Raw genomic sequence first — 19,677 nt, 5'->3', positions numbered from 1 at the left:
TGGAAAGGAGCTGATAGACACCTAATCTGGGGGGTCAAGGACAGTTAAGTCTTTTTTTTTTAATTTTTTTTTAACATTTTATTTATTTTTGAGACAGGGAGAGACAGAGCATGAACAGGGGAGGGTCAGAGAGAGGGAGACACAGAATCCGAAACAGGCTCCAGGCTCTGAACTGTCAGCACAGAGCCTGACGTGGGGCTCGAACTCACGGACCGTGAGATCATGACCTGAGCAGAAGTCGGCCGCTTAACCGACTGAGCCACCCAGGCACCCCAAGGACAGTTAAGTCTTAATGAGCTCAAGGAACCGATTGATAACAGAAGTGACTAAGGGAAGAATCGGAAGGAAGATCAAAGTCCTGGAGTGGTATGTTGGCATGTAAGATTTTAAGAATGAAAGAGCTCCATGTTGATAACAGGGTATGGACAGCTCACCCAGGGGTCAAAGTCTTTGATGAGAAAGAGGAAATTGACCAAGTTATCAATAAGTGATAGTATCAACAAAGGTTAGAGGTTGAGGTCATGAATCATAAAGGAACAGTGAGAGTGAAAATGCAATGACCTGAAAATGGTTCGGGGACAAAGGGAAGATCCATCAATTGCTCTATCACATGGCTGACACTCCCTGGTTATCTCCCTTTCAAAAAGTAGCTTCTAACTTGTTACTCCTATACCCCAAAGAATTAGGTCCTTCAAGAACCTTTTCTTTCTTGCCATAGAACTGATCTGGCAGGAAGACAATCATGAAGAACCTTAGAGGCTAACACATGAAGGAGCAGAAAACTTTTGCTTCATTATATTCACATTTTCCAATTGCCTACTGAAATCTCCAGTTAAATGTATTAGAGTCTTCTTAAGCTCACTATGTCCAAAATAGAACTTAATTTCCTCCTGGACACACTCTACCATATCCCCCATCTAAACGTTTTGCTTCCCCTTGAGTACACTCTCATACAAGGACCAACACTTCCTGCCACAATTCCCTTCATAGCTATCCTTAATCCATCCGTCTTTACAGCCACTGTTATTCCTTGGCTTCAGGCTTTCATCATCTCTCACTTGGATTATTATAACATCCTTTCAATAATCTCCCTAATAACCCTAGGTTTATTTACAATTTTCATAAGCTATTTCATGTTGTTTTGCATTAATTTTGACTTTTATTTAAAAAAAATTTTTTTTAACGTTTATTTATTTTTGAGACAGAGAGAGACAGAGCATGAACGAGGGAGGGTCAGAGAGAAAGGGAGACACAGAATCTGAAACAGGCTCCAGGCTCTGAGCCATGAGCACAGAGCCTGACACGGGGCTTGAACTCACGAACCGCGAGATCATGACCTGAGCCGAAGTCGGACACTTAACGGACTGAGCCACCCAGGCACCCCAATTTTGACTTTTAAAAAATATTGCTTTGGGGCACCTGGCTGGTTCAGTCAGTAAAGCATGCAACTCTTGATCTTGGGGTCATGAGTGTGAGCCCCACTTTGGATGTACATTTTACTTAAAAAAATAAAATCTTAAAAAATATATTGCAATAAAATATCATTTATCTTGTGTACTGAGTCTTTTAGTGCCTTCTTAAATTGTTCCTACAAAGCAAGTGCTTCATTCATTTCACCCTTGTCCCAGCCTTACTAACTACTTCTGTCTTGTCTCTTGCAATCTGCTTTCCATTCAGCAGACAGTCAACTAAAATACATATGTAGTCATGCCACATTTCTGTTTAAAATTCTTCAATGGATCCCTCTCAGTTTAATTCAACAAGACTTAATGGTCTCTGCTTACTATTTTAGCCTCTTTTGTAGATTTCTTCCTCCTTTATTTATCATTACCATGACTACCATTATGCATGAGCACAGAATGAACACATTGTTTTTAGAACTTTACATATATTATCTCATCTTATATGATAAGGTGGGGTAACTACTATTACTCTATTTATATATCATTTCATAGGCAAAGACACTTAACTATGAGTTTCTATAATTCCCTTCATCTAGGTCTCTTTTAGGCTTTTCCACATGTTTCCACTGCCTGGAAGACTCTTCGGTTTTCTTCTCTGGTTACTTCCTGTGGTAGGCTGAATAATGCCCCATTCTGCCACAAGGACATCCATATATGCCAAGGAATATATGTGGTCAACAGAAGTAGGAAAGGTCAAGGAACAGATTCTTCCCCAGAGCATCCAGAAAGAATACAATCCTGTGACTCCTTGACTTTGGACTTCTAATGTCCAGAACTGCAAGAAAGTAAATTTGTGCTGTTTTTTTTTTTTTAAATTGATATATAATTGACATACAACATGTTAGTTTCAGGTGTACAACATAATTATTTGATATTTGTATGTCTTGTAAAATGATCACCATAAGTTTTTTTTTAATGTTTATTTATTTTGAGAGAGAGAGAGAAAGTGGGGAAAGGCAGAGAGAGAGAGAGAGAGAGAGAGAGAGAGAGAATCCCAAGCAGGCTCCATGCTGTCAGCACAGAACCCCACGCTAGGCTTGATCTCACAAATCTCGAAATCATGACCTGAGTCAAAATCAAGAGTCGGAAGTCTTAACCGACAGAGCCACCCAGGGCCCCACAACAAGTTTAATTAACATCCATCACCATACATTGTTACGTTTCTTTTTTCTTGTGATGAGAACTCTCTTAACTTTCAAATATACAATACGGTATTTTTTTTTTTTTAGTTTTTTTTTTTTTTAACATCTTTATTTTATTTTCAGAGAGAGACAGAGTGCGAGTAGGGGGAGGTGCAGAGAGAGAGAGACACAGAATCTGAAGCAGGCTCCAGGCTCTGAGCTGTCAGCACAGAGCTTGACGTGGGGCTCAAACTCACAACAGACCATGAGATCATGACCTGAACCGAAGTAAGACACTCAACAGACTGAGCCACCCAGGCTTCCCTACAACATGGTATTATTAAGTATAGTCACCATGCTGTACAAATGTGTGTTGTCTTAAGCCACTAAGTTCATGGCAATTTGTTACCACATCGATAGGAAACACTTCCTCAGGGAAGCCTTTTTTTTGATCTCCCCAAACTGGATTAGCCACTCCTCCTCAATGTTTGCTCAATTCCCTGTCCTTACCTTTCCCACAGCACTTGCCTTGCTGCATTGCATTTCCCTGTTTGAAGCCCATCTCTACTGCAAAGCTGTGTGTTGCTCCAACAGGGATCACATTATTCCTCTTCTTCCCCAGAGCCTAACTTAAAGATACTGCTGAGCTGCAGCTCAGTAGGTATTTGTTGGATGAATGAACCCTCAAAAAGGGTTAAGATTATGTATTTATAATAAATCACGTGGAGTGACTAGTATGTTTTAAATGCAACTGAATTGGTCTTCCGAGCAAGAACAATAAAAAAAAATCAATGCACAGAGCGGACTTTTTCCTAAGTGCCCCATGAACATCAAAGTAAAGTGGTTACCTTGACAACAAGGAGAAATCTGCTTTCCTTAGAGAAATGAAGTAGCAAAGCAAGAGAGAGTGAAATAATTAAGAAATTTTGAGGTTTAACAGGGACGTCTAAGTTTTTTACATAATGAGACATATGCTTCGACATGACATGTGTGCCAGCTACCATAAGTTTTTGTTCATGACAATAGTGAATTAAATGCGACTGTACTGGGCTTGCTACTATTGGATATGATTCCAACATGAGTCAGGGCCACATGACATTTTATTTATTATTTTCCTTCTGTTGTAAATCTTTGGTGTGCTCTAGTTTCACAATGTAATTTTATTTTATTTCTTTATTTTTTAAATTTTAATTTAATTTTTTTTAATTTTTATTTTTTTAATGTTTATTTTTAAGAGAGAGAGAGAGAGAGACAGAGTGCAAGCAGAAGATGGGCACAGAGAGAGGGAGACACAGAATCTAAAGCAGGCTCCAGGCTCTGAGCTGTCAGCACAGAGCCTGATGTGAGGCTCGAACTCACAAGCTGTGAGATCATGACCTGAGCCGAAGTCGGACACTCAACCACCTGAGCCACCCAAGTGCCCCAAATTTTTAATTTTATTTTAAGTAGGCTCTAGACCCAATGTGGGGCTTGAACTCACAACCTTGAGATTAAGAGTCACATGCTCTACTGACTGAGCCAGCCAGGCACCCCGCACAATGTAATTTTAATATGCTGATTATGAAAAACAGAGGTATCTCAGAATTGTGGGGGGTCCTTACAGAGTCACCTGAGTTTCTCTCTCATCTTCTACCGCCCCAACTGTTCAGAAGTCTGGTATTGCAAGGCTGAAGTGAAAGAGTTAGCTGGACAAGTTTTTGTCTGGAGACTCTAAGGAAAAATTAACTTCCAAGTTCTCCGGTGCAGTTGGCAGAATTCAGTTCCTTGTAGTTGTAGGAGTAAAGTCCCATTTACTTGCTGGCTGTCACTTAGGACCTGCTCTAAGCAACTAAAGGCTGCTGTTAGGTCTTTTCCCATGGCCACCATTGTTACTTCACAATATGGTATGTTTGCTTTCTTCCAGGCCAGCCAGACTTTGCCTTCTGCAACCAGCCAGAGAAAACTCCCTACTTTTAAAGAGTTCATGTATTTGGGTCAGGCCTACCTAGGTAATCTCCACATCTCAAGGTCACCTCTGCCACATAAGAACATAATCACAAGAGGAAAAGTCATCATATACACAGTCCTACGAATAGCATACACAATATACGGGTGAAAAATTTGGTGCCATTTTAGAATTCTGCCCGCCCCAGCACTACACATCAAAGTTGATCAGAATGGGAGTGTATTTTGAAAACAAATAAATAAACAAAAACACCTAAGATTTTTCTCAGTACTTTTCCTTACATTCCCACAGAGAACCACTCCTTTAATGGCACTGAATTTGAACAACTCACAATTACATAATTAATTTCATTCAGTGTGATTAATATAACTAATCCAATTCTTCCTGCATGACTCTTAACTTCAATTGGTTACACAATTAGCTTGCACAGGCTACCCTGCTGGCCAATGAATTCACATGAGCTAGCTAATCCATAAGACAACAAAACATTCTTTTGGAGAGCTAACAATATCAGCTGGTGGTTATGTTATTATGCTAGAGTTTTACAGGGTGCTACTATTAGGGGAAACTAGGTAAATGGTACATGAGACTCTTCTTTTACTTCTTATAACTGTATGTGAATCTACAAGTTTCATCTCAAACTGAAATTTCAAAGTAAAACAATCCGGTTTTTAGTGTGGTGTCAAATTATAGATGCCACATATCAGACTATCTGGTTTTGCTCTTTCCAGAATAAAAAAGTATGACCAGAGATAGGACTGGAAGGTTGAAAAGTAGGAAGTTGGGTTTGGAATTCCCTAAGTGAGGAATCTGATAAGAGCTCAATGAATGATGAGCAAAAAGCTCCAGACAGGCTTTTCCCCAGCTGAAGTAGCAATTTCTAGATTTTACCAAGTGGGTAAATCAGCTATTCATATTTTGGAGTTTGTGCATTGTTTAGAAGATTAGAAATCCAAAGCTTTTGCTAAGTTTTTGTTCTATTATTCAGAGAAGCAGATATTTTAAGCAACAACACTGTGTTGTGACCACTTAACAGAGGAAGAAATTTAAAAAAGAAGCCTCAAGGAGCGAGTTACCTATTTTCTTCTAGACACCATTTCTGTGATTCCAGTCACCATCACCATGTGACAAGGAAGGCCCATCAGTATTTTCCTCTGTGTGGATAGGTTGTACCCTGGCAAGGTAGGAAGAGAGCTGAAATGAGCCTTTGATTCAGTCAATTATGATTTCGACGACAAAAAGTATTTTAAAATAACTATTAAACTTAAATTTTAGATTGTTACATAATGAAACATCACATAAAAGTACTATATTCTGTGATCAACTTTGTTCTCTAATTTATTTGTTCTATTTGACCCCAAGCAAAAATTTTCCAGGCAACTTTCCAATGCTGTCTACCAGCTATTTTTTCCTTACATCTTAGTTATTAAAACTTCATGGTTTGCTACTCTAAGTCTGTAATAATTGAGGAAGTGGACTAAGGTGTCCTCATTCTGCTAATCCCTGCTTGTTTTTCACAAAATTACTAATCTTCAGGGAACATCTCAAACCATTATTTTTATTTCTGAGTCAGAAAACCAAAAAGTGGAGAAAGTTGTGGATGACAAGTGCTCTTGGAACATTAGACAATCTTTTATCTGGAAAGAGATGGATTTGATACATTGTCATTAAAAGTTCAGGGTGCCCCAAAGGTAGGATTATTTGATTCTCAATATACAACTTTTAAAAACTAAGACAAGGTTGACAGAAAAAAGTATAAAGGGTATTTTTGTCTTTGTAGCTTACTCTGTGTCACGAGAATATTTGTATTTACGCAACACATCAGTTAAAGGATGCCCACCTTTCGTGGCCCTAAATATAAAAAACATTTTAGTTTGATGTCATTTGAGCCATCAAGGTCACTTTACATGGAAAGAAGTGACTAGTTCATGACGATGGGTCTTGACCATGGGTGTACTTTTCAAACTTTGGAAACAATAAAGGCAATACATTTCAGCAGAAGATAGCTTTTGCCCAATTGGAATGCTTCTTGAGTCTACCATGTTAGAGTCAATCTATCCTGCCATAGGATGGCAGGCAATGCAGAAGAGCCTGAGACCAGACAGCCAGTGCCGAACTGACAGATTTATAAGAGCACATTCCAGTGTAACCATCCTATATGCAGTCACATGAGTGGGCCCAGCAAAACCTATAGAAGTAACATAGACAGCCTGGGTCAGAGGACCCAGTGAGGGTCCTGCAGGACCAGCCAAGAATAGAAATCAAAGTTGAGCCAGGAGCAAGTGAAAGCAGAGTTTACTGAATAGCTTAAGTGTTTGAGTATAGCAGACAAGTTTATGGGAGATTTGGAAAGGAAGGGAGAGTGAGTCTCTTCGTTGTGTGATGTTAGGGGTTTGTATCGGAAAGAGGTCCAGGTTATGTGTTCCTTCAGGAATTCACAGTAGGGTCTGATCAAAGCGAATGACAGGTGAACAATCGGTGTTATTTCATAAATTATTGCAGGTAGGGGATATTGATATCAGCATCGGTGGATGTTTGTTCAAAGCTAATGTCCTGGGGGGGTGCCTGGGTAGCTCAGTCGGTTAAGCATCCGACTTCAGCTCAGGTCACGATCTCGCGGTCTGTGAGTACGAGCCCCGCGTCAGCCTTTGGGCTGAGGGCTCAGAGCCTGGAGCCTGCTTCCGATTCTGTGTCTCCCTCTCTCTCTCTGCCCCTCCCCCGTTCATGTTCTGTCTCTCTCTGTCTCAAAAATAAATAAACGTTAAAAAAAAACAAAACAAAACCCCACAAAGCTAATGTCCTGGAACACATTTGGAATCCGGTTCTTCTTAGATGTTATCAGGTGTTTGGGGGCCTAAGATGAAATTCGGAGAATCATTAACTTTCTTGCTTCCCCCTCAGAGTGGGAACATAGCTTCTTTGGTTGATTCAGATGCAAGGTGAAATATAGAACATGAAGAAATGAGGCCCAGCAGAAAACCAGCAAAGATGGAGCCTTTCTAAACATGAAGTTGTGGGGCACTTGGGTGGCTTAGTGGGTCTAGCATCTGACGCTTGATTTCAGCTAAGGCCAGGGGGGTCAAGGGATCTCTCCCTCTACCCTTTTCCCCCACTCACGTGCTCTCTCTCTCTCTCTAACATAAAAAAAAAAAAAAAAAAAGTGAAAAAATAAATAAAAATGAAGACATTTTAGTTTCCTTCTCAGAACCATCCAATCAACTCACAAAACTGTGAGCATAATGAATCTTGTCATATCACCAAGTTTTGGGGTGGTCAAAGCAGATTAAAATGGTTCAGAAAGACTTCACAGAACCCGACATGGACAAAACTAAACTTATTTTTCTTGACTTCCAGACTTCACTTTTTCTAGTAATGATGCCACCATGCCATCATTTATTTCTTTTACTCTGTTTTGAAACAGAGGTATGTTTTTTTTTTCATTTCTGTCTTTCTTTCCCTGATATATAGTGTCTAATTCTCATCAATTCTTCCTTAAGAATTTCCTTCTCACCTCTTTTCTATTATATTTAGCAGACAAGTATATGGGAGATTTGGAGAGGAAATATGTTTATTTCCAAATATGTTTATTTATTTATTTTGAGAGAAAGAGAGAGAGTGTGTGTGCATGTGAGTGGGGCAGGGGCAGAGAGAGAGGCAGAAAGAATCCTAAGCAGGCTCCACACTGTCAGCCCAGAGCCCGACACAGGGTCTCCACCTCTCAAACCATGAGATCATGACCTGAGCCAAAACCAAGAGCTGGGTGCTCAACTGACTGAACCACCCAGGCGTCCCTCATGCCAATTTAATGACTGAAGTACAGCACTGATTTTTTTTTTTTAAGTTTATTTATTTTGAGAGAGAGAGAGAGAAAGAAAGAGCACAAGTGGGGGAGGGTCAGAGAGAAGTAAAGACAGAATCTCAAGCAGGCTCTGCAACCTCAGTGCAGAGGCCATGCGGGGCTTGGACTCACAAACTGCAAGAGCATGACCTGAATCAGACGCTTAACTGACTGTGCCACCCAGGTGCTCCCAGCAGGGATTTTTTTTTTGCTTTCAGTCTTCAGCAGTTCAATTTATGAGGTCCTGAATCCTCATGTAATTTATTGTAGCAAAATATTGTTCCAATTAGGCTTCTTTCCACCAGAAAAAAATCCTTAAATGGCTTCTTTTGACTACACAAGAATGTTCTTTATCTTCAGCCTTATCTATTGAATCACCTCCTTCCCAATTCTGATTGCTACATATATTTCCAGGTATATCCTATCTTTCTCCCAAGTTATCATCTTTCTCCAAAAAATCCCAACTCCAGACAAACTAGCCTGATCATACTTTCTAGACTATGCCATAAGCATTCTTTAACATTTTTGCTGTTGATTTTTTTCTCAAATGACTTTCCACTTATCTAGAAATGTCCCATTCAAATTTTACCTTCTATATGAGGCTTCTTCTCTAATTATTCCCGAATTATTTTTTCGAACTCCTTTAATAATTTATTGTCCAAACCATTCAGTTAATACCCACTATGGTCATTTATTACAGTTACATTTATTTTGTATGAATGTTTTATCTACACACCTGAATTGCAGCCTTCTGGAGATCAAGGTCTACATTTTATGCCTTATATAAAGTGTTATTAGCAATGTAATGCCCCCAATTTCGAATCCGAGAGACCACCAAGGAGCCGATACCGATGCAAATGCACGAGGGTTTATTTACAAACTCGAGCTTGGGCCCAAGTATACCCCACTCAGCGGAGCAGGGACTTGGACCCCTAGGTTAAGAGGCGTAGCAGTTTTATAGGGGCCAGTGGCCAATGAGATTGTAACACACAAAGTTGCATAGTCGTGTCAGTCCACACGCAGGTGGCCAATTGAATTACAATTTACCCTATAGTAACTGTTTGAACTAGCCTATCACTCTGGTCAGAATTGGCGCTCAAGTTTGGCGGGCAAAAGGTGGGGTTTACATTCTTTGGCGGTTAGGGGTTCCGCATTCCTATTTGAGCCGGTTTCCAGTAAGGGTGTGCTCAGCGGCTTGACTAGGGTGGGGGAGTGTCTTAGGTCACGTGGGGTTATACATAAGATGGTGGGTGTAGCATAAAATGGAGTTAGTCTTGCTCTGCTTGTCCAGGGTTAGGGGATTTTTGTTAAATTCCTTGGGTCCCACAGTAAATATTGATATTGAAAGAGGCAGTGAGATTTGAGTAGGTAGGGAGAGAAGGTGCATTCTAGAGGAAAAGCAGTAACAAGTGAGAATATGTATGGTTTATTCCGGAAATGGGAAAAATATCAAATAAAGGGTCAATTCAATTACTTAACAACAACAACAACAACAACAACAACAACAACAGCACTCAGCTATCCATTCTTCATCTCGCTTGCTTTTCTCCAAGGCACAGTGATGTTCATTTATGCCTCAGGGCTTTTACACTGCTGTGGAAAATATGATCACAGAAATAGAATTTTAAAAATACTTTGTTGTTTGCAAAAACTGTGTTACAGGAAAAAGAAAAGAAAAGAAAAAAACTGTGTTACAGGATGGAAAGAGGGGGAATGTTTACTGACCAGAGGCAAATTATCACCATTCGCCAGTTCCAGGGTCAATTTTACACCTAAATTCTCCTCCCCATCCCCCAGTTGCCTAGTGGTTAGCAGGAGAGGAAATGCCTCAAAACATCCAGCAGGGTGGGGGAAGGGAGAGCCCTGTAGTCAAAAGTTCCTAAGAGCTCTTTGAAAGGGGTGCTGTTTGCATATATTTAAAAGGGCCACACAGCTGGTCAACTAAAACACTGAGGAACTACCATTTACCTGAGATCTTAAATTTCTCCAACAACTGACAGGTAGTGCTTTCTTCATTCAACAAGTTCATTTATCCAACAAATATTCTCTGAATGTCCACTATAAGAGGCATTGTTCTGGGGGAATACATGCTTTATAACAAACAATAAACAAAAATTATATACAGAAGAGTTGAAAACAATTTTTACCATTTGTATAATATAAAAAATATATAATTTTATTGTGTGCTCTGAACAACAGCTTCAATTACATAAACCAAAAAGAAAAAAAAAACCTGGCAAACCTATAATGAAAATAAATCAGTCTATAAACATAATAGTTTATCATGGAGAAGCTAATTTCTTTATTGTCCCTTTTCTTCCTACATCTTGGTATTGCTCTTCTCTTCCTATTTTCAGGACATCATTGTCCAGAGAGTTATTGTCAAGTCATTCAATTTAAAACTGTCTCCCTATCATTTTTTTCTATCATCCTTTACAGTCTATGTACTTGCCCAAAGTTATAGTATTCATTTACTTGTTTATCAGTTTTTCCTCTACTAAAATGTGTTCTATGAGGGCAGGGATATCACCTTTCTAATTCATCATGATATCTGGTTCCCTGAACAGTTCCTGCCACAGAAAAATGTTGCTGAATAAATGAATAACTAAACAATAATTAACAATTGTTGGATACTTCTGTGTACTAGAAATGTTGAATGCATTATTTTAGTTCTCCCTAGAATCCTTTATTTTACAGGAACAGTGAGTAAATCTCACAGTTAGTAAATGACAGAGTCAAGATTTGAATCAGGGATGTTATCTCCTCATGAGTCCTTGGCATTCCATTGGACTTGGGAATCCACCAGAGCCTCTTCTTACATTTGTATATACATATATGCATTTGTGTATACATTTTTTAAATACCTTCTTTTTTTTTAATGTATACTTATTTATTTTGAGAGAGACTGGGAGAGTTTGAGCTAGGAGAGGCAGAGAGAGAGAACAGAATCCCAAGCAGGCTCCATACTCAGAGCTGCCTGATGCAGGGCTCTATCCCACGACCATGGGATCATGACCTGAGCCAAAATCAAGAGTTGGTTGCTTAACCAACTGAGCCATCCAGGTATCCCATGTCTTACGCATATATATTTCAAGTAGGCTCTATGCCCCAACATGGGGCTTGAACTCATGATCCTGAGATAGAGAGTTGCGGGCTCTGTTGAATGACCCAGCACGGTACCCCAGGGGTATGTAATTGTGTTATTTCAATTAAAATATACTGAAATGCTTATTGGGCATAATGTGTCAGAGATGCAATGGTGAGGCTGAAATGGAAGGTACCTGACTTCATGGAGCTTATATATTATGGCAGAAGACATTAGCTACTTGTATAATTAATTATCTAGTTACCATTATTTTAGTATCAGAAAGGATAACTTAAGGTACATAACAGGAGAAGCTGACCTAGTCTGGGGATTCGGGAAAAGTTTATATGAGGAAGCAACATTTGGGTTTCTACTCATCTTTCAGATTTCAACCCAAATGTCATGAGTATTCCAGATAGTAAAGTGAGTAAAATGCCCGATGGTAGAAGAACTTTTAAAATAAAGCTTTTATTATTATATGGATCTCTGAAATATAAAGAGTTAAAATTTCTATAAGACTGTTATTATGCCTGAGAAATGTATATTTATAAATATTTATTTATATATTTATTAAACAATAAATATTTATTTATTAAAATTTAGTAAAAATTAAAGCACTAAAATTTAAAATTTAGTCAAAATTTAGTCAAAATTAAAGCATCTAATGAAAATTGAAATGTTTCCAATTGTTTCCAAAATGTTCCTGCAGTTGATTTATTTACATAAGGATCTACCCAGGAGTCATAGACAACACTTGGTTGAATTATGTCTTAAATTCTTTAAAATATATAACTTTCACCACCTTTTTTTGCCTTGCAATATATTTGTATAAGAAACTTGGTCTTTTGTTCTATAGAATTGCCCATGTTTTGGATTTTCTGGGTTGCCTCCCCATGGTGTTGTTTAACATGTTTGTCTGTATTTTCTGTAAAACTGGTAATTAGAGACTTGATCAGATTCAGGCTCAATTTTTTTCTTTCTTTCTTTCTTTTTTGGCAGGACTACTTCATTGGTGCTGGGTATGTCTTACTGCATCAAAGCAGAAGACATATAAGCCTGGGGTACGTGGGTGACTCAGTTGGTTAAGCGTCTGACTTAGGCTCAGGTCATGATCTCATGGTTTGTGGCTTCGAGCCCACATCAGACTCTCTGATGTGACCATGGAGCTGGCTTCGGAGCCTCTGTCCCTTTCTCTCTGCCCCTTCCCTACTCACGCTCTCTCTCAAAAAGAAATAAACATTTAAAAAAATAAATAGAAATAAAAATAATATACGTAAGTACAATTTCTTTGTATTATTATTCCTCCCCTTTCTTAGATAAAAGACACTTGTTTTTTTCCCCTCTTCTTTTTAACATTTGTTTAACATTTATTTATTTTTGAGACAGAGAGAGAGAGAGCATGAACAGGGGAGGGGCAGAGAGAGAGGGAGACACAGAATCTGAAACAGGCTCCAGGCTCTGAGCTGTCAGCCCAGAGCCTGATGCGGGGCTCGAACTCAGGGACCGCGAGATCGTGACCTGGCTGAAGTCGGACGCTTAACCGACTGAGCCACCCAGGCGCCCCTCCCCTCTTCTTTTTAAAGCTTAGCTGGTATATTCTGATGATTACTCTATAATAGTATATAGATATTATTTTTATTTTACAGTTGTATATTATTTAAGTATGCAAAATAACATAGTTTATTCAACCAGTCTTTTTATGATGGGCATATGTGTTGTTCTTTGTCTTTTGCCATTTCAAAGAATGCTGCCATTAATAGCCTGTACACTCAACTTTTTGAGCTTTGTTAGTGTTTCTCTGGGATAGAGTCCCCCCCCCCTTTTTTTTTTTAAGTTTATTTATTTATTTTGAGAGAGAGAGTGAAAGTAAGTGGGGGAGGGAGGGACAAAGACAGAGGGAGAGAGAAAATCCCAAGCAGGCTCTGCCCCGTTAGCCCAGAGCCTGACACGAGGCTCAGTCTCATGTACTGCCAGATCAGGACCTGGGCCAAAATCAAGAGTTGGATGCTTAACCAACTGAGTTACCCAGGTGCCCCTGGAGTAGATTCCTAAAAGTAGCATTATTGGGTTAAACACAAATCCATACATAACTGTGCTGAATTTTGCCAAATTCTCTTCCATATAGGTTATGTAATTTTGCATTCCCACTAGCAGTATATGATAGAATCTATTTCCCCACAGCCTTTCTAACAGAGTATATTGTCAAACTTTTGGATTATGCCCTTTCTGGTATGCAAGAAATAACAACTCCTTATGTTATAAATTTGCATCCTTATTATGAGAATTCTTTAATATGTTGTAGGGCCCTTTAACTATCTATAAACCATCTGTTTATATTTCTCCTCCATTTTCCAAAAGGATTTTAGCTTTTTTAGAAGCTCTTTATGTATCAGGGATATTCATTCTTTGTGATAGAAATTCCAACCATTATGATGTGAGGAATACATTCAATTTTTCTTTTTTCCACACAGCATCAATAATTAAGAATTGGAACATGGTGGGGTTTTTTGCAGTTGAAAAGAGATCAATGCAGACAGCATAGGTCAGTGGAAGAGTCATGAAAAATAAAGTCATGTAAGATTACATGATCTTACAGACTCTTACAGTCTAGATTTTAAATTTTGGTTTTTATCTGAATAGCAGTAAATAGGCATGAAGAGTAATATGAACCAGGGGATGTTTAAACAAACCTCCCTCAGCTGGGGGAAGTGATGGTTCAGTTTCTTTATCCAAATAGGAGGCACTATAGAGATTATCTACTTGGTGGCCAAGACACAAGGGGAGTAACAGTGGGTAAGGTCCCAGGGTATGTAGCTGAGTTTAAACTTGGAATATTATTCAAGTCCCAACATCTTAATTGATTTATTTTTTTAAGTTTTGACACCTTTAGTATTAAAAGATATATAACTTATCTTGTTCCAATAGGGTTTCTGCCAAGTATTGTTAAAATTTCAACTTCATCTGAACTGCAGTTGCTGTCTGCATGTATAGCACCTGTAACATGTAAAACTACTCCCTCCTGTGGGAAGCAACACAACCTATAGCAGGTTTAAAAATTTCTTATGTAGCTATCTGGAACAGACCGAGTAGGTATCATATGACAGTAGGCTGTGCAGGGCACAAGCCATAAACTCAGCTTACTTTTGTTCTTTCCATCAATTGCAGTAATTAGCAACCATTCCACTTGTCAGCACTCTTCTATCGAATAATGCTTCTCCACACTGGGAGCTGAATCTTGCTGAATGACAAATTCAGTAAATATGTATCTCTAGCTTTGCTTTCCAGTGTACATTGTATAGATTACTGGGCTCCTCCCCTAAGAATAGGAAAAGATTTGAAGTTAACCTCAAGGGGTTAGGGAATTATATATCAATGTGATTAATTTAATTAATGTAAGTGTTAGTGTCTCTGTGAAGATAATGGCTTATAGGATCATAAAAACTCTGTTAGTGCCATCTAATTGGGAAAGGAAAAATGGTATGTATAGGAGGAAGTATAGTGTTAACTTTTAAGGGTCAGACATATAACTTGGGTCCTGGGAAGTGAGGTGAATTGGGACCTACTTCAGTTTGTAGATACTGAAATGAAACAATATTTGAACAATTCATTTGAAATGGAATAATTCGGTGCTAGGTGATAGATTAACACCAGGGGAAGAAGGTATAATCTGACTTTAAAAAACCCAACAAGACAAAAATAAAAACCCACTTCGATGTCTCTCTCTTGAATTTCAGAACATTTTTACTTTTTACATTTTATTTTATTTATTTTTTAAAATGTTTATTATTTATTTTGGGAGTGGCCTAGAGCAAGTGAATGAGGGAGGGACAGAGAAAGGAGAGGGAACGAGAATACCAAGTAGGCTCTGCGCTGTCAGCACAGAGCCGGATGCTCACAATCTCATGAATCATGAGATCGTGACCCGAGCCGAGATCAAGAAATGGACGCTCAACCGACTGAGCCATGCAGGTGCCCCGGAACATTTTAATTTTTTTAAAATCTTTTATTTTTTAAGTATTTATTTATTTTGAGAGAGAGAGAGAAAGACAGCACACATGCGGGAGGGGCAGAGAGAGAGGAAGAGACCAAATCCCAAGCAGGCTCTGGCACTGTCAATCCACAGCCTGATGTGGGGCTCGATTCCATGAACCGTGAGATCATGACCTGAGCCAAAATCAAGAGTCTGATGCTCAACCAACTGAGCAACCCAGGCACCCCTGAACATTTTTACTTTCTTATAAAGAAAAGGGTCTGACAAGAATAAGGGAGTATCCCCTGATCTTTGGCAAGAAATTCCTCTAAAACAGAGTAATGCAAAGATTATGATTTTAAAAGATCACTTGGGCTACTTTATGGTGAATGCATTAGATGAAAGCAAGAGTAGCAGTGGGGATTCCAGTCTTCCAGGTGAGAAATAATGGTGGAAAGTAGATGGATTTGAGAAATTAATTGGGCATCAAGGGTAAAGAAGAGGAAGAGTCAAAGATTATTATCAATTGTGGCTAGAGTTTTCCACAAAGGCCTTAAGTAGACGTAAGCGGAAAACTTTAGGCTTTGCAGTACAGGCACAAGTAGGAGGGCTTGTCCTGATGCTGGCACAATAAGTAAGTCAAGGCCTATAACCTTTTCATTACACCAGGTTGACATGGCCCACCAAATGCACCGATACTGATACAAAGCAACGTGTTCCCACTTCAGTAATCTTCCAATCTAGAGAAACTTTAACTTATTGTGGCCACTGTGGCCACCATACATGAAACACTCCTTTATGAGCTACAAGGGAACCAATGGGAAGATGAGTCTACCTAACAATTTAACTCAATTTTACCCTTTACTCAGCTGATTTGCTGCTTGAGAAGTAAAAGTACCTGAGAGTTCAAGTTGTCATTTGTACCCACCCTCAAACTTTCAGCTTGAGCACTTGACTAGGTAGCTGGTGTTTTGCAATCTGAGATGGGTAACACAGTAGAGGAGGACCAGGATTTTTGTTTTGTTGTTGTTATTGTAATTGCTGTTGTTACAGTTGTAGGAGAGGTAAAGAAAATAAGTTTGGTTTTGGATATGGATTTTAAGGTCACTTGGATACTCCCCATGGAAACAGGAACTAGGCAATTGAATATATGGGTCCAGATACTCGAAGAAAGTTGTGAGCTAAAGATAAAAGTGTTAGAATCCTCAGCTCAATAGAAAGAAATCAAAATTATGGGCATGAATGAGACCACCTAGGGAGAGACTATAGTTAGAAGAGGGACAAGAACTGAAACCCTAAAGAAAACTCGTATTTGTTAAGGACAGCGAGGAAGCTGAGAAGGCAGAAATAAACGTTTATAAATATATATATGGCAGAACAGATGAGAGAAGCATGGTGTCTGAATATGAAGAGGAAGACCATTTCAAGGAGAACATGATTAACAGTGTCAAATGCTACTGAGTCCTGTAAAATGAAAACTGTCCACTGGATTTTACAGCCAAAAGTTATTGATGGCCTTGGTGAAAGTTGTTTTGGTAGAGTGGTGGTAGCTAAAGTCAGAAATTGTTTTAAGAGTGTCTGTGAAGTGAGGAGAAGGCACCAAATATAGATAACCCTTGAGAAATTTAACCTTGAGAGGATGGAGAAGGATTAAAAGGAACATTTTAGGAAGCCAGAAAAGAGAGCAAAGCAATAAATGTATACGTTATGAACATTTAATTCCACAAGTATTTACTTCTGTAAGCATTTATGGATCACATGAAAGGCACAGGGAGGGAACTGAGAATTGAGAGATGTACAGGAAACAGCCCTTCTCCTCTAGGTACTCAAAAGTTTAATAGGGGAGAGACACAGAAAAACAATTATGTATATAGACAGTGTAATAATAGATATGTTGGATTTAGTAGCAGCATAGCAGTGGAAGTGGGAGTGTAGGTTTATCAAGAAGGAGATAAGGGAAGACGTTAGAAGTAACACTTCTAACCCAGAAGTAACCCAGGGGTGCCTGGGTGGCTCAGTCAGTTAAGCATCTCTGTCTTGATTTTGGCTCAGGTCATGATCTCGTGGTTCCTGAGATGGAGCCCCTCAGTTTGGCTCTGCACTGATGGCATGAAGCCTGCTTGGGATTCTCTCTCTCCCTCTCTCTCTGTCCCTACCCTGGTTCTGGTTTCACCACCTCTCTTTCTCAAAATAAATAAACTTAAAAAAAGAAGTAATACTTAAATCGAGTTACGAGTTCTTAAGTGTTTGCAAGGATGACTATGAGCAAGACATTCTAGACAGAGCAGAATGCATAGTTTATAGGAAACTCCATAAGCCTCTATTTTTTTAAATTTTATTAAGTGTTTCTTTGAGAGAGAGCACGAGTGTGGGAGGGGCAGAGAGAGGGAGATAAGAGAATCCCAAGCAATTTGTATCTTGCCTGAGCAGAGCCAGACTTGGGGCTCAGTTTCATGAACCTTGAGATCATGATCTGAGCCGAAATCAAGGGTCAGTTGCTTAACCAATTGAGCCACCCAGGTGCCCCCGAAATTACACACAGCCTTTAAAGAGGGGTTCTTGGAATCAAACTACCTGGATATAAATCCTGCCTCCAACATTACCAGCTCTATGACTTTGGGTCACCAAGTAAGCATTGCAAAGCTTCAAATTCATTACCTATGAAATGAAGGCTGATAATTCCTATTGCATAGGATTTTAGGGAGCTTTAAAAGCTCCCTAGCACTGAATTCAGTAGCAGGTACATAGCAAATACTCAATACATATTAACTTTATTTATTGTAGGATCTGAGATGCAAAAAGAGCGGTAAAGTATGAAGCTACAAAAGTTAATCAGGAACCAGATCATGATAGATTTGTCAGGAAAAGTCCACACTGTGCCCAGCATGAATTAAAACAAACCAGTACAATTATTAGAAAACAAACTGAAGTCAGGCTTAATTCTACTAAAAAAAAGTCTTCAGGAAGCAGCTTAATTATAATCTCCTGTTAATGAAGCCTGAGGCAACAGGTATGAACAAGTACCTTACAGGATACTAATTAGGAAGCTGAGATTGTTAACCTCTAATTGTGTAATTTGCAAATATATTTTTACATTACAACATCTTGTAATACAAAACATTATTTTCCATTAAGATTGTTGCAAAACTTCAGTTTTCTAATTTTTTTCTTTTTAGGTTTTAGTTTTTTTTTTAATGAATTGGTAGCGTGGTAATACTTTGATTTCAGTAAAAAATCTATTTCAAATCTACCACCAAAACAAAACATACCGAAATGAACTGGTCACACAGTGTCTGTCGCTCACCATGAGAGTTTGGTAAGGGCATTTTAAGAGTAGTTAGATTGCACAGAAAGCTGCAGTAGGATCTAAGGAAATCTACCTGGGAGCTGTGGCTTTCTAGCCTTTAGTCATAGTTTGAATGGATAGTTTTCTGTACTCCAAAAAGTCAGTGATTAATATTTGAAATTTTTATTCTGAGGAAGCCTTTTTCTTTTCCCTTTGGAAGTTCAACTTCTCACTTAATGTGAACAACATTCCCTCTATAGAAGGATTTGCTGCCTTAGAAAATTTTTTTAATGTTTGTTTATTTTTGACAGAGAGAGAGAGACAAAGCATGAGAGGGGAAGGGGCAGAAAGAGAGAGGGAAACATAGAATCCAAAGCAGGCTCCAGGCTTTGAGCTGTCAGCACATAGTCCTACAAGGGGCTTGAACTCCCAAACCGAGAGATGGTGACCTGAAGTCTGTTAACCTACTGAGCCACCCAGGCGCCCCTTTAAGATTTTATTTTTAAGTAATCTCCACATTCAATGTGGGGCTCCAACTCACACCTGGAGATCAATAGTCACACGCTGCACCCTCAGGGCCAGCCTGGCACCCGGACCTGTTCAGTGTTTTCAAAGTTAAAGTTACATTGGCTTAAACAAAAACAAACAAACAAAAAATCTTCATTTGGGAATTTTCCATTCCTGATGAATCCAGGGGTAAAATCTTTCTACTGGAATTGTTAATGGTGATTTTGGTATTTGATATGGCATGTACCGTTAATGCTGTTTTTGATATTTGGTATGGAGTGATTTGGGTTACATCCTGTGCAGTGTGCCTTAATTTCCCTAATTTTTTTCTGATGGTCTGAGCCTATAGATTATGCCTCTTTTTTGCATGTTTATGTATATATGTAATTGGGTTGATTGTTCAAGATGTTTAATTAATCTCATCTAGTTGGTTTCTCGCAGTTGACTAAAAATTTCACAGGG

General features: G+C 38.9%; 1 long non-coding RNA gene across 1 annotated transcript in view; it reads right to left on the bottom strand.

Annotated features, from left to right (window-relative positions):
* Positions 1-19,677, bottom strand: part of LOC124501315 (uncharacterized) — a 41,707-nt gene that overhangs the window by 21,200 nt on the left and 830 nt on the right. The window contains exon 2 of the long non-coding RNA XR_006959734.1: positions 5,606-5,703. This is a non-coding gene — a long non-coding RNA (uncharacterized LOC124501315). The remainder of the gene's footprint in view (positions 1-5,605; positions 5,704-19,677) is intronic.

Source organism: Lynx rufus, unplaced genomic scaffold, assembly GCF_022079265.1.
Source record: "Lynx rufus isolate CCGP_SWC_20201006 ecotype Redwood Valley unplaced genomic scaffold, mLynRuf1.p SCAF_7, whole genome shotgun sequence".
NCBI lineage: Eukaryota > Metazoa > Chordata > Mammalia > Carnivora > Felidae > Lynx > Lynx rufus.
The sequence above is the reverse complement of the archived record's forward strand: the minus strand, read 5'-3'. Positions and strand labels throughout refer to the sequence as shown.